At 44.1% G+C, this 14276-nt stretch overlaps 1 long non-coding RNA gene across 6 annotated transcripts in view; it reads left to right on the forward strand.

The window, feature by feature from the left end:
- The window catches only part of LOC149126128 (uncharacterized), a 119195-nt gene that overhangs the window by 55424 nt on the left and 49495 nt on the right, over positions 1-14276 (forward strand). For 4 of the 6 annotated variants that reach the window (XR_016236432.1, XR_016236438.1, XR_016236436.1 and 1 more), the window contains one exon: positions 10948-11419. The exons of the other annotated variants lie outside the window; for them this stretch is intronic. This is a non-coding gene — a long non-coding RNA (uncharacterized LOC149126128). Of the gene's footprint in view, positions 1-10947; positions 11420-14276 lie in introns of those variants that run through there. 6 annotated transcript variants of the gene reach the window in all.

Genomic DNA, 14276 nt, shown 5'->3' on the forward strand with positions numbered 1-14276 from the left:
TTTACTGATTTGTGTTCCAAATAGAATACTTAAAAATGAGGTTAGGAGGGCCACATCCAAAAAGGGCAAAGATGAGTGTTAGCAAGGAAACAGTAACTAGAATAGGGAGAGTGGCAAGGGAGTTGTCTTTTGTCTATCATAATCACCAATCCTGAAGAGTACATTTTGCTTCACTAAGTCTTCAGTGTCCTTTCTGCCATTTGGGAATAATGTAGTTCTGCAAGTTACTTCTCAAGAGGTTACTGCTTTTATTAGGTTGCAAGTTTAAAACAGGATGAAATTCTGAGATGGTATTGGATGCCAGTTTCTCCACCTCTTCCCTCCCTGTCCTCTCCCCCAGAGGCATCAAATTAACTTTAGGTTAGAATGATCTCCAGGGACAGATCAAGAGGTGTTTCTGACAAGCCCAGCTTTTGCGTGTTGACTAAGCTTGGGAGAACTAGAGTGTGGGTGTTCTGCTTCTGCTCCTTGTGGGAATAGCGATTTCTACACTTACATAAGGGATCCAGGCTGGCATTCTGTGTGTCCTCAGCTAAGGAAACATGTCTTGAATAGTGATTAAGGTGAATTAAAATTCACTTTTAGAGAGGATGGACTTGTTAGTCTGTAATCTTTATCTTTTATGTTTACAATATGCCCTGCAGGTTCTAATAGCAAAGGTGAAAAAGAAAAAAAATCACAATCATCATTACCATTGCCATAACACTAGGTTGTACACTAGCATGTACCAGGTCTGTGCCAGCGACTTGACTTTGTTGCTCCGTTGAATGCTCACAGAAATAGATGAAGTGTCATTGTCTCCATTTTCTACATGATGAAAACTAAGATGAAGAGACTAAGCCACCTGTTATGAACATATAATTATTTGCTAGTGCTAGTATTTGAACCTAGATATGGCCTGTTACCATCTCTTGTCACCATACATCCTTCCTCTCTTGGACTCTCAGTGTGAGCAGGGCTTTTAGAGATCACGGACTGGTCTCTGGTTCCCTGGTTCCCATCAACCCCTAATTATGGAAAAAAGAGCAGACAGGTTGTGTGGTTTTCCTTGGGTTGAATAAGTGAATTCTTATGGTGAGAGAAGTGAAGCAAAACTTGGAGTCATCTGTGAATGATGAGAACTCCTGGGCTTCCCCCTGTCTGTCTGGGTAAGAATTTGCACAGGAATAGGATGTTTCTTCACTCCCTGCTGCTTTTGCTAACCTGATCTTTCGGTCACAGCTTGAGAAAAGATGGATTGTTACGGCTGTGCATTCCAGGCTCTATGGAGCCCAGGTTTCCTGGATTAACTTGTTTAAAGGTCTCTCTCTCTCTCTCTCTGTGTGTGTGTGTGTGTGTACAGGCACACCTGCAATGTTAAGTGGTGAGAGAGAAGGAAAATGTTGGAAATGGAGTTAGTTAGTTAGGGGAAAAGAATGTGTTAGTAAGGAGGATTGAGGAATCAGCTAAACACAAATACATCTCTGTATGTATTCTTCCACTCAGGGCTGTATCCAGCATGCATCCTTGGTCATAGCTTCCTGCTTCAAAGAGTCTCAGAAGTACTGCTCAGCTCTGGTCATTTCTGGGCAATAGCCTGTAGTTCAGCTTTAGCCAGTCTCTCACAATGTGGGAGGGGAGATGAAATAATGGTGACATGCAAAGTCATTACTGCTCTGGCCAATAACAAAAACAAGGTGAAACTACCCAAAACCCAGGAGAAAAACCTTCTGAAAAGGACATCAAGAAGAATGGCTTCTTTCTGAAGCATGGAAAGCATCCATGTTTCTCTATGTCCCCTGTAGATCCATGCAAGAACTGCCTAGAAAAATCAAAGAGATCATTTAAAAATTGTGGGAGACATAAGAAAATGTTTATTAGTCATTATTGCAGAAAATAAGCTTCAAGAAGTCAAGGATTTAGTGTGTGTGTGTGCGTGTGTGTGTGTGTAAGAGAGAGAGAGAGAGAGGATGTATTCTTGATGCCTAGGATAGTGCCCAGCCATGGCAGATGCTTGGTAAACTGTTGTCTGAGTGATAGGGAGAACGTGTGAATAAACTGTCTCAACCTTTGACGACAGCAGAATAAAATCACAGTTCCTGAATATGGCCTACAAGGCCCTTTCTCCCATCAGCTTCACCTTCAGTCCTCATTAAAGTCCAGCTTCTTTCAGTCATCCAGATGCATCAGTAGCATTTGGTGCCTCTGTGCCTTCTCCACAGCTGTTCGATTTCTGGACTCCCGGGCTCCTCACTCCTACTAATATGAAGCACCTTCTCATTAGTCAGGTCTCAGTGTGAGTGTCACTTCTTCAGAGTGGCCATTCTGACCTGTCTCCCCCAGCTGAATTAAATTTGCTTCTAATAGCATTCTTTTCTTTTCCCTTTTTGGCCTTGAACACAATTTGTATTTACTTCTATGTTTTTGTGATTCTTCATTAGGTCATTATCTATCTCTTTTATTGGATGACAGAGTCCATGAAGGCAAGACCTTGGTCTGTTTAACCCTATTTTTCTACTCAGGGCCTAGCAGAAGGCTAGACATGGAACAGGCATTGAATAAATAATTACTTGTTGAGCAGACAGCCACATTTGAGCTGCAGAACATTCCAGCTAAATAATTTAAGTCACGGATAGGACTACTGGGTATCCTGAATTCATGAAAATGAAGCCAAACCCTGGCTAACCCAGATTCACTCAAAGGAAAAGGGCAAGGTTGTCATTGTGTGAGAATGTCAGAAATGATGGAGTTGCTGCAGCCTCACAACTGACCTGTCTTGCTGGTAATTAGTAGCCTGAGGCTAAGCTAGTAGCAAGAGTGGGCGGGAAACAATACTTAACCACCCAATTAGAAGGCAGTTGGAGCTTAAATTTAGAAGCTGTCTGTGGCTATGCTGGAGAAACCACACTGCGGGGACAGTTGGCTGCATGGCTCTGGTGCTGAGGGTCATTCCTCCATGTCAGTGAGATAATTAAAGATACTCTGACACTTCACACTTGGAAATCATGTCCAGTGGCCCTCTTGTCTGAAACAGACAAAAACACAATGGGTTAAGGTCTGGGCCACTGCATATGTGATGCCAGGTCAGAAAGCATTTAAACCCCTCCTGTTTGAAAAGGAGGAAGGCATTTTTATTGATGCCAGCCGGTCAAAGGCATGGGGTGTAGTAGAATATGCTGTGAGCTGGGTATTAGGAATCTGTTCATGGACTTACTCATCCCTTAAAAGATTCATGTCCTTGGGAAGGACACTCAGAATTTTTGTGAGTCACTTTTACATTGAAGAAGTTAGGTCTCTTTTGGTTAGAAATGACCAGTGGTTTGACTTGAGGGTTTGTCTGTTTTCTCTTTCTTTCTTTCTTTCTTTCTTTCTTTCTTTCTTTCTTTCTTTCTTTCTTTCTCTTCTTTCCTTCTTTCCTTCTTTCCTTCTTTCCTTCTTTCCTTCTTTCCTTCTTTCCTTCTTTCCTTCTTTCCTTCTTTCCTTCTTTCCTTCTTTCCTTCTTTCCTTCTTTCCTTCTTTCCTTCCTTCCTTCCTTCCTTCCTTTGGCAGAAAAAGTCTTAATGGGGCTATATAATTGAGCAGTACTGATGGGAGAAGGTGTTTCTTGCCACACGGGATACAGGAGTAAAACAGCACATTCATCTGGCCTCAATTTGTCTTTCTGGCCCATTTTTCTCTTGGCTCTTCTCTTATGCCTGTTTTCTGTGGTTACAGGATGACTGCAGCATCCCTGACCCAGGTCTTTTCAGCAAGTGTTTGTCCCACAAGTCCAGATGTATCATGAAATTCACTCTTACGGAGGACCCACTGGTCACTGGGGCCCCATTAATGGCAGAAGGAAAGTCTTTTACCTCTGCCAAGGAGGGCTGAATTCACTTGTTTTGGGCAACTTTTTTTTTTCATAGCCCTGCCAACATACCCCAGGAGGTCTGCTGCTTTTCTTGGCAGACTTGAAACTCCCTAGCCAAGGTCCAGTGGGATAGGAACTAGCAGTTGAACAGGATGGATGCAGGTGGGGCTTACTGCATTTCTTTATTCTCCAGATTCGCAGTTCCAGCGGCAGGTGTTCTGACTGACTTTCTGCTGTGTCACACATGATAGATGAAATTCAAGTGGCTGTGTGCCTAGAATGATTCAGAGGGTTGGGCTCTGAAGTTAGGCAGGCCCAGGTTCAAATTATGTAGCTTTTGAATCCCAGACAAATTAGTTACCTCTCTCAGCTGTACTTCTCTATTAAAATATATTATAAGTGAGCAACATTGTTTGGAAAAATACTTACATAGCTAACATGTATGTTAAGTGTTACTTATTTATTCTTTTGTATCTATAAATAAGCCCATGCCTTGCTCTTCTGAGAAATCGTCAGGAATGCCAGGTTATGGGGACAATGTGGAATGAACTCTCTTTAACAAATGTTTGTCTCCTTATATTTGTTAGAGTGTACTTGTGACACACCCCTCGATTGTTACACGGCTGTGTGTCTTGATAGCACCTCTATTTTCAGGTAACAAGTCTCAGGTATGAAAATCATCCAGCAGTGGGCAAAGTACTTGAGGCATCAGGAGAGAAAAAGTGTTTTTGAAATGTACGCCATGTGTTGGCAGAGACCAGAAACACAGCCTTGAGAGCATCCTGACTTCTTGGCTGAGTTCCCAGTCCTCTCCCCACCAACCCAGATCGTCTCCCTGGACAGAACCAGAAGCTCTCTGCATCTCACTCTAAGCAGGGCTCCTGGTTTAGCAAGTTTTAATGGAATTAATGGGCAAGAATACCAGCTGAGGCAGATTTTTGGCTGTGACGGCATGTCAGCCTGCCATATTTTCATAGGCACCCAAATTAAGAGTTTATTTACTTCCTGAATTTACTATAAATGAAATTAACCACAGGCCACTTGGGGACTTGGAGACCACAGATGCCAATAGAAGCAGCCACATCTTTCATATTTCATGTTTATTTGAGTCACAGCATGTGGGGAATATTAAAGAGAAAAGTGTAAGTTGATTTTTGATCATCATTATAATCATCATTATTGTTGTCATTAATCAAAGCCCGAGAGGTTTCAAATGAAAAAAAATTATCTGAAATGTCATGCCCTGAAGTGTCTCTCCTCTTTTTCTTTAAGGAACAAAATCAAAGGCCGAGTCTACTTCTGAGTACAAATAAAGTAGGTTTTTTAAGTCTGTTTTCAACTGTAGAAGGGTAATGCTATTTCTTTTGGCTGGGATGGCTTTCAGAATTTCTCTTTCCATAGGGTAAACCAAGTTCAGATAAGCAGGCTTCCAGCATCTTGAATATTGCAAGATACACGAGCTGGGGAGGGTTGTAGGTGATATGCTGAGGTATTTATGACAAAGTAAATGATGTCTTTTGCATTCTGACATTTTGTGACTTTAAAAATGGTCCTGGAACCTAAAAAAATTATTTATTTAATTTATTTGAGAGGGGGAGAAAGAGAGAGGGAGAGAGGGAGAGAGGGAGAGAGGGGGGGGAGAGAGAGAGAGAGAGAGAGAATCTTACATGCTTGCTCATTCCCCAAGTGCTTAAAGCATCCAGCGCTGGGCCAGGACAAGGCCGGGAGCCGGGAACCCAGTGTGGGTCTCCCAGGTGGGCAGCAGGGTCTCTAGCACGTGAGGCATCACCTGTCGCATCCCAGAGTGCACATTAGATGGAAGCTAGGATTGGGAGCACACCGAGGACTCAGATCTTGGCACTCTCATACGAATGTGGGTTTCCCAATCAGCGTCATAACCACTAGACCAAGTGCTCACCCTAACCATTTTGTTAAATTGTTCTTTTCATTAATACCAGGTTATTTGAATCCTCTTTAAAGGGAAAGCTTGTTATAGCAATAAAAAGTCTTGAATGGGAGCTTGGGTCTGGTCCTTAACCTTTTTATGACCACATGCTTACTCATCTTCTCTGGTCTCGATTTTTTTTCTTCTTAAAAATAAAGGTTAAATAATCTCTAATATGTCTTTTTTACTTCTTTTTTATAAGATTAATTTATTTATTTGGAAGTAAGAGCTACAGAAAGAGAAGGAGAGAGAGAGAGAGAGAAAGAAAAAGAAATCTTCCATCTGCTGGTTCAGCCCCTAAACGGCCACAATGGCCAGGGCTGAAGCAGGCCCAAGCCAGAAGCCAGAAGCCAGGAGCTTCATCTGCGTCTTCCAACTGGGTACAGGGGCCAAAGAACTTGAGCAATCTTCTGCTGTTTTTCCCAGGCCATTATCAGGTAGCAGGATCAGAAGTGGAGCACCCTGGACATGAACCAGCGCTTATATTGGATGATGGCATCACAGGTGGTGGCTTTGTCTACTGTGCTACAACACTGGCCCCTTCAGGATGTCTTTTAAATTGAGAACTTTTTTGTTCAATAAATTTTTTGGGGGAATAATTTTGTTTACAGAAACAAATAAAATGTAATCACAACTTTAAAATTTATTTATTTTAGAGAGAGGCAGATGGTCACAGACATAGAGATACAGATAGGTATATAGGTGGGTAGGTACATAGACAGACCTCCTATTTGTTCGTTTACTCTTTAATGCCCATAATCTCCAGGACTGGGCCCAGAAAGAAACAGGGAGTTGAGAACACAACCCAGGCCTCTGGGAAGCAGCAGCTCAGTTATTTGAACCATCAGTCGTGCCTCACTGGGACTGCTTTAGAAGGAAACTGGAGTCAGGAGCCGGAACTGGAGCAAGTGCAAAAGCCTGCCATTGACCTTAAGCACTCGACTTAGCCACCCTACTAAATACATTCCCCAATCATAACTTCAGGCCAGTGTGTGCTGAATTTACAGAGGAGGTTTGTAGCATTTATTATGCTTGAGCTCAGTTGAAGTGCTTCTGAGAAAGGCAGATGCCAGTCTGTGTCTCATCTGTAGAGATTTGGTGGGTCTGTGGTTGAAGTCTTCATTTAAACAGATACTTTTGAGGTCTACAGGGTGTGTATGTGTTGCAAATGGGAGTAGCAAGGTAAAAATTTGAACACCATCATAAGAGTAAGCAAAATTTGAAAAGAAAAACCCTTTCCCTATTTCTTCTCCTTATTGAATAAGTGTAGCAACCTGATTGTCAGGAAAAGACATGGCAAGTGCTTTAAGCAGATGTTCCTTGATTTGTAGGGCACCAGAGGAGGTAAAGGACTTGGTGGCATGATAAGTAATGGAAATACCACCTGATTTGGGATTTGAAGAGCACTGCCTTAGGTCAGAAGGAGTCATGACTTCTGGTTCCGGCACTGTTGTTTACCCACTAATGCCTTGGGCCAGTCACTTGAGCCCTCTTATCGACTAACTGTAGGAGGGTCTACAGTGCAACCAGCTGTCCCTCTTGCAATGAATGATGTACTCCCCAGCTTCTGGATGTGCTCCAAAAAATGAACCTCTGTTTGGGGGTGGCCTCAGCTGGAGAAAACTGCCTTACACAGGGTCTGCTTCCTTCAAGGACAATCCAAAATAATGACTCACAGGGGCTGGCATTGTGGTGGGGGGTGGGGAAGCTGCTGCTTGTGATGTGTGCGTCTCATTTTGGAGTGCTTTGTTCAAGTCATGGCTCCTCTGACTCCAGTTCAGCTTCCTGCCAGTGCATCCGGGAGGCAGTAGATGATGACTCCAGTGCTTGAGACCTGGTGGGGTTCTGAATTCCTGCCTTTAGCACGGCCCAGTCTTGGATGCTGTGGGCATTTGGGGAGTGAACCAGCACATGGGATATTCTCTATCTGTCTCTGTCTCTGTCTCCTTCTTTCAAGTGGATGAAAATAAAATAAACTTTTAAAAAATAGCTACTCATCAGTGTGAGGGTAGAAAGAGCCAGTCAGTGATAAGGTCGTGGAGCCAACCTCGTCTGGAGCTCTCCATAGGATTGACAGAGACCATAGGATTGACAGAGACTTTTTTTTTTTTTTTTTGACAGGCAGAGTTAGACAGAGAGAGAGAGAGAGAGAGAGAGAGAGAGAAAGCTCTTCCTTCCATTGGTTCACCCAATGATGGCTGCTACTGCCCGCGCGCTGCGCCGATCCGAAGCCAGGAGCCAGGTGCTTCCCCTGGTCTCCCATGCAGGTGCAGGGCCCAAGCACTTGGAACATCCTCCACTGCCTTCCCGGGCCTCAGCAGAGAACTGGACTGGAAGAGGAGCAACCAAGACAGAATCCGGAGCCCCAAGTGAGACTAAAACCAGCGCCGCAAGTGGAGGATTAGCCGAGTGAGCCGTGGCGCCAGCTGGATTGAGACCTTTGTTGGGAATGGTGACAGCTCGACTTCCCTCTGTCCCATGATGTTTCTTCTCCTCCCTCCACAGGTACTGGCTTTTAAAGCACACTCTGATAATGGATTTGCCAATCTCTGGCCCCAGAAACCCCATCTGGGACAGCTTATAGGGTTGAATATCCCTTATCCAAAGTGCTTAAGCTCAAAAGTGTTTTGGATTGTGGAATATTTACATATGCATAATGATATATCTTGGGGATGGAACCCAAGTTTAAATGTGAAATTTTTTATGTTGTATGTACACACAACCTGAAGATAATTGTATACAATAATTTTAGTGTGCCTGCATTTTGACCATGCCTTCTTATGGGAGGTCAAGTGTGGGCTTTTCTGCTTATGATGTTATGTTGACACTTAAAATGTTTTGGATTTTAGAACTTTTTGGATGTTTGGATTAGGGATAACCAACCTCTGCAGTAATCCTAGTTCTGATAATAGCAGCTGCCACGCACTGCATTCTTAAATTTGGGCAAAATTTCAGGTCTCATATAAACATCATCCTGTTTTGTCTGCCAAACTAGCCTGTCAAGTGGAATTCTCATCTTACTGGCAAGGACTAGTTGGGTGCAGTTAGAAAAAACATACATGATCATGCTTCGACTGTTACAAATGACCACTGCTTCTACTTGTCGTGTTAACCGGAAGGACTTTCGCGAAGCTCTCCAGCACCCCTCTCCAGTTAAAAGCTTCTTACTGGTTCTCACAGAGAGAGGAAGACAGCTCTCCTCTCTCATCCTCTGCCACCTGCTCTATTCAACGAACTCAAGGGGAACCCAAGAGGCCTTCTTGGCCCTAACCTATGGCTCTCTACAAATGTTCTGTGGATTACACAACTGTTCTTTTACAATTATGCTTTGCGTGGAGTTCTGGTGATGCTTTTTCAAAATCCAGAAAGCGTCTTTGCATCAGAGGAAAAACAGCACTAACTCTTTGTGTCTCTGTACCCTTGGCCTTTAACGTTCCTATCACATCTCATTGCTTCACTCACACTGCACAGTTTTTGGGTGACTCCCAGGCAAGAGCCTCTGCTGCTAAGAAGGTTTCTCTGGGGCCCTTTGTCCCAGGCCTTGATCGCACGATTTCTAGATCCTGAGTTGGTGCTAGTTCAGTTTCCAGACCCCAGTTCCATCAACGCATCCAGGGCAGCAACACATTTTCCCTTTTCTGTGGCCTCTAGCCAGAAGTTTTTCAAATTCTGAAGCACTAAACTTACTCTAGTGAGTCAAGGAATCCTCCAAAATAAGTTAACATCCTTTTGACTGAGAATGCCCACTTTGGTTTTTGTTTTAATCAGACATTAAGGTTTTCTGCTATTTCTTCACCAAATTTGGTCTCATGTACCCTAAGGAATTACAACTCTAGTTTGAAAATAATTTGTAAAACATTCCCTTTCAAATCAACCAGCAGCAGGCTCCTTGCCAATAACTGTTTATCTTTTAGAGAATCCTTTCACTCTTAAGAAAGGACTCATCCCTTGTAGTCAATAGTGCTGTTAGTGCATACAGATAGTACTTACTGTAGTGACTTCAGGGACTGGAGTAGGTTCTCTCATAGGGATACTTGTAGCAATGCAAATGGCATTGTTTAACATCACATCCCTAGGCACAAAGAGATTTCATCTTTATCATGTTTATTGGCACATGGATGAGTGGGAAGGCCTGGGAGTCTCTGCTTTTCTGCAGCTCCGAGATAAAGGTGGGGACCAAGGGAAGGATTTGCTGACTCAGCCCTGAGCTCGCCATCAATGCTGTCCAGGGATTCCAGCAGGGAGTGGTCTGCAGAATGTGTAGAGAGGTTATTATTTTTGGGACAAAGGAATCCTGGGAAAGGTTGGGTACTGGAGTTTGCAATTGTGTAAAAAAATTGAAATGCTGTGAGGACTTAAAACATGATCACCATATGAAATTAATCCCTTTCACTTCAACATTTATTTGTTCATTCAACATGGTTATTTATCCTCTGCAAGGTACCAAATGGTGGTCCGAGTGTGGCTAGGAACTCATGGAGGCTGCCTTTTGGAAACAGGGTGGGAATCAGAAAACGATATCCAAATAAAGCAACATGCAGTTGCTGTGCATCAGGAACCATTTATACTGGGTTGTTCCCAAGGTTCTGGGGTGGTGGCCTCTGTGGCCTGGAAGGGGAGGAGTGAGCAGTGTGAAGAGCAGGAGGAGCCCGCAGGTAGAGTGGCCTGCATGTTGGCAACCAGGACTGGGAGAGCACCAGAGGAGGTGGCATGCCTGAGCTGGGAAGAGGGCGTGAGAGGTTGGAGCAGTGGGTCAGGACAGACGGCATAGAGTTTACACAAGGCCATGCTTGGGATTTTAAGTCTGTCCTTGGTAGAAGATAGAAGTGGCATTATCTGATGTGGCCTATGCCAGTGTTCCAAAGGCCGCAGACATGCACACAATCCCAAGGGGGTAAGGCCATACAAATCACCTGTGTAGTATTTCAAGCTTCTGGGAAGAAATCCTCTGTGGTGATCCAGAAGACTTGACAGCATGTACTTGGCAGTCTAACTTCTCAGGGTTGGTATTCTGACTCTGCTGTTTATTTGACTGTGCAACTTGGACAAGTTAATTTACCTCTCTGAATCCAGGTTCCCTGATCTGTAAAACTGAGAAAAGAAGATTATCTGGGGAAGCTTACTCACCTGATTCCTCTGGTTTTTTTTTTTTTTTTTTTCCTGCAAACATCAGGACGAATGGGACGATGTGAAGGCTGAACATTGGTGTATGAACTATAGTGACCAAAGTCGTTAGGAAAGACCACAGGCCTGTGGAACTGAGTTCATCCTCTGACCCATTCCACTTTCTACTGCATTCTCCTGCTGCATCCCTGGTCCCACTCCCAGCTCTTAGAGCGAGCCTTGCTCCGTGTACTGCTGAACCTCTTTTGCAGGTGGCTGTTCTCATTGCGATGAGGCAAGGATGGGGTGAGTGGGGCTCATGACTGAGAAACCAGGGGTGGGACTTGTACAGTGTCTTCCTTGCTAAGATCACAGTGTGGAGACATGAGGGTCCAGCTTTTTTCTCATCTTATCTTATCCTTGGACAAAAGTACTTACCCACTTTGTGTTTGTCCACTTGTAACTTCTGTTTCTACAAAGCGTCAGGATCCAGTATGAGATCCAGTCCTCTCAGTTCACTCACTGACTGCATTAAATTTGTATTAAACTTAGCCAGATGGGTTTGCTGTTTGTCTATGGGGGACCGTGGCAGGGTTTTCTTAAGGAAGAAGGTTGCCTCCTTAATGGATACCAGAAGTCTCCTGATGATTTGAGTCCTGTTGTTCTCCAAGCCACATTCCTCTGTACGCCCCAGCTGCATAATCATTTTCCCATGCCGACTGAAATAATTGCAGTTTCTCCAAGTTATTCCTGTTATCCCTTCTCCTGGGCCTTTGCACATGCCATTCCCGGTGCCTGTAAACTTTTCTCTGCCATCATCAGCTTCTTCTCATCCTCCGAATTTCGCCTCGGAAGCCACCTTCCTTGGAAAACATTTCCTCTCTTCCCAAACCTGAGGTGGGTGTGCCTCTCTCTGCTCTCAGCACTTCCTCCGTTTCCTGCATCTCTATTTATTATGTGACCTGTTCACATGCTCACTGTTTCCTTCCATTCTGTGAATTCTGAGCATACAGGGACTTTAGCAGGTGACTGTTGACATCAGAGGCAAATTTCCATGTATCACATATTCCTGGCACGCAGTGTCTTTAAATATTTATGGCATAAATACATAAATGAATCAAACATCATCACATCCCAACTACACATGGATGTGCGCACGCATGCATGCACGCGCACACACACACACACACACAGTGTGGGGAGCAACTCGGACTAGACTAAGTTACTGGAATTAAGACTTATTCTATGCATCTGCTCTCCCACAATATGGCGCTGGGAGAGGAGGAAACAGCTTCTACACAGCTGCCTCCAGTTCAGCCAATAAACTGTAGGACTTGCTCCTGATTGGAGGAGAGCAGCGTACTCGGCGTGTGGGCAGCCGAGTTAGGATTGGCGGAGGAGGACTATAAAGGAGGAGAGAGACGGCATGCACCAGGAACATCTAAGGGGAACATCTAAGGGGAACGCCTGTGCAGCCCCCGAGAGAGCCGGCCGGCGGTGTGCCACTCCCCTGTGGAAGTGGGGAAAGTGGCCAGGGGGAACCGCCCTTCCACGGAGGTGGAAGGGACAGTAGCCAACCCGGGAAGAACCAGCAGCAAACCCGGGGAGGGCCGAGCAGACAGAAGAACAGCGCAGGGTCCTGTGTCATTCCTCCACGAAGAGGGGGAGCGACAACACAGATGCACGTTGTGACCCGTTGTGAGAGAGGAAAAGTAGAATGTTTACATGCAGCTGAACAGGACGGCACCCTGTTCTCCTTAGTGGGAACAATCTTGGAGCCATTTCCAAGGAATCTCTGAGCTTAGAAGATGTGCATCCACGTCTTTTGTGAAACTGGAATTTCCTGATAGGGGATTAAAGATTTGGTCCACAGGACTCAAGCAGGAACAAATCTATATTCTTTGAGGCTTGTGGTAGGATGTTTCTTAGGCTACTTGCTGCTAGATGAGGCAAGATTGGATATTTGTGGTCTCCTCTGGAAATTTTTTTTTTTGCACCGGGAACATGTAATGCTGTGATAATCTCCCATGGTTTTGGAAAAGCTGCAAGCTACAGACAGGTGTTTGATCCACTAATCCAGCTCCCATGGCTTACCATTGATTGAGTTTGGGTAACAGTGAAGACTTCACTGTACTTCTGCAGGAAGTATTTTTGTGCCCTGGAAGCATCACTGCTTCTCCCTCCATGAGATAGTCTGCACAGGGTTGCACTGGGCTCAGTGCTTCTTCCTGTCCTGTGTCTGAATGAAAAGAGGGAGAGAAGCCAAGTGCCAACTCCAAAAACCCAGAGGAAAAGGGTATAAGATGGATAAGGGATCATTACAGACCACAAAGACTTTTTGTCACCTTCACAATGGATTTTGTTTCTCAGGGAGAAGGCTTATTTACTGTTGGAATAATAGAATGAAATAAATTCATTTAACTTGTGAGTTCTGTAGAATGCTACTGGGTTTCAGGATTGATGTATGAGAATCTGAACTAATAGCATAGGAAGGCACTGACGTGATTGTATATGAAAACAGCTTTACTGTTAGAATGATGAAGACCTAAGGTAGTTGGGATGTTCCATGTTCCAGGTGAACTCAAATGGAGGTAGACACCAACAAAGACTTAAACTACTTTATCACTCACTGAAATGGGAAATATTCAGTTACAAGCCTGACTCAGAACGAGGTAATTTATTTTAAAAATTAATGATTTACTTGTAATTATTTGAAAGGCAGAGAGAGAGAAAGAAAGAGAGAAAGAGAGAGAGAGAGAAAGAGAGAGAGATAGAGAGAGAGAGAGAGAGATGTTTCATCTACGGGTTCACTCCATGAATGCTTGCAGCAGCTGGAGCTGGCCAGACTAAAGCTGGCTGACTGGAACTCAGTCTGAGTCTCCCATGTGAGTGGCAGGAACCCTAGAACTTGAGCCATTATTTGCTACCTCCTATTGTGTGCATGAGCAGGAAGCTGTAAGCTGGAATCAGAAGCAGAGCTGGAGCTCAAAACCAGCCACCTTGATATGGGGTGTGACAGAGTCCAAGTGACAAGCACTGAACCAAATGCCTACCTACAAAAAGATACATTCATAGACATTTTTCAGTCACAGTATCTGTTGTTTTCTGTAGTCTCCTTGAGAAGCACCTCCTCCTGTTTCCATGGTAACTCATAAACAAAACAGGTGGAGAGGTTTCTGATGCTGTGTTTACAAGAAGTAGTATCTTCCTATTTTGTGGATGTTACTAATGGGCCAGAGTCCTTGGATCGCCATTGTTCCTTTGCTCCCCTTGAAGCTCTTTCTCAGGCAAACCTGCATGTGTCTCTATGATAAGAGAACTCGAGAGTTAGCCAGATGTTAGCAGAAGCCCCCTCATATGCTTGGTTTATGTATTTATTTATTTTAAAGATTTATTTAT

Source organism: Oryctolagus cuniculus, chromosome 6, assembly GCF_051225735.1.
Source record: "Oryctolagus cuniculus isolate XC-2025 breed Fujian yellow rabbit chromosome 6, ASM5122573v1, whole genome shotgun sequence".
NCBI lineage: Eukaryota > Metazoa > Chordata > Mammalia > Lagomorpha > Leporidae > Oryctolagus > Oryctolagus cuniculus.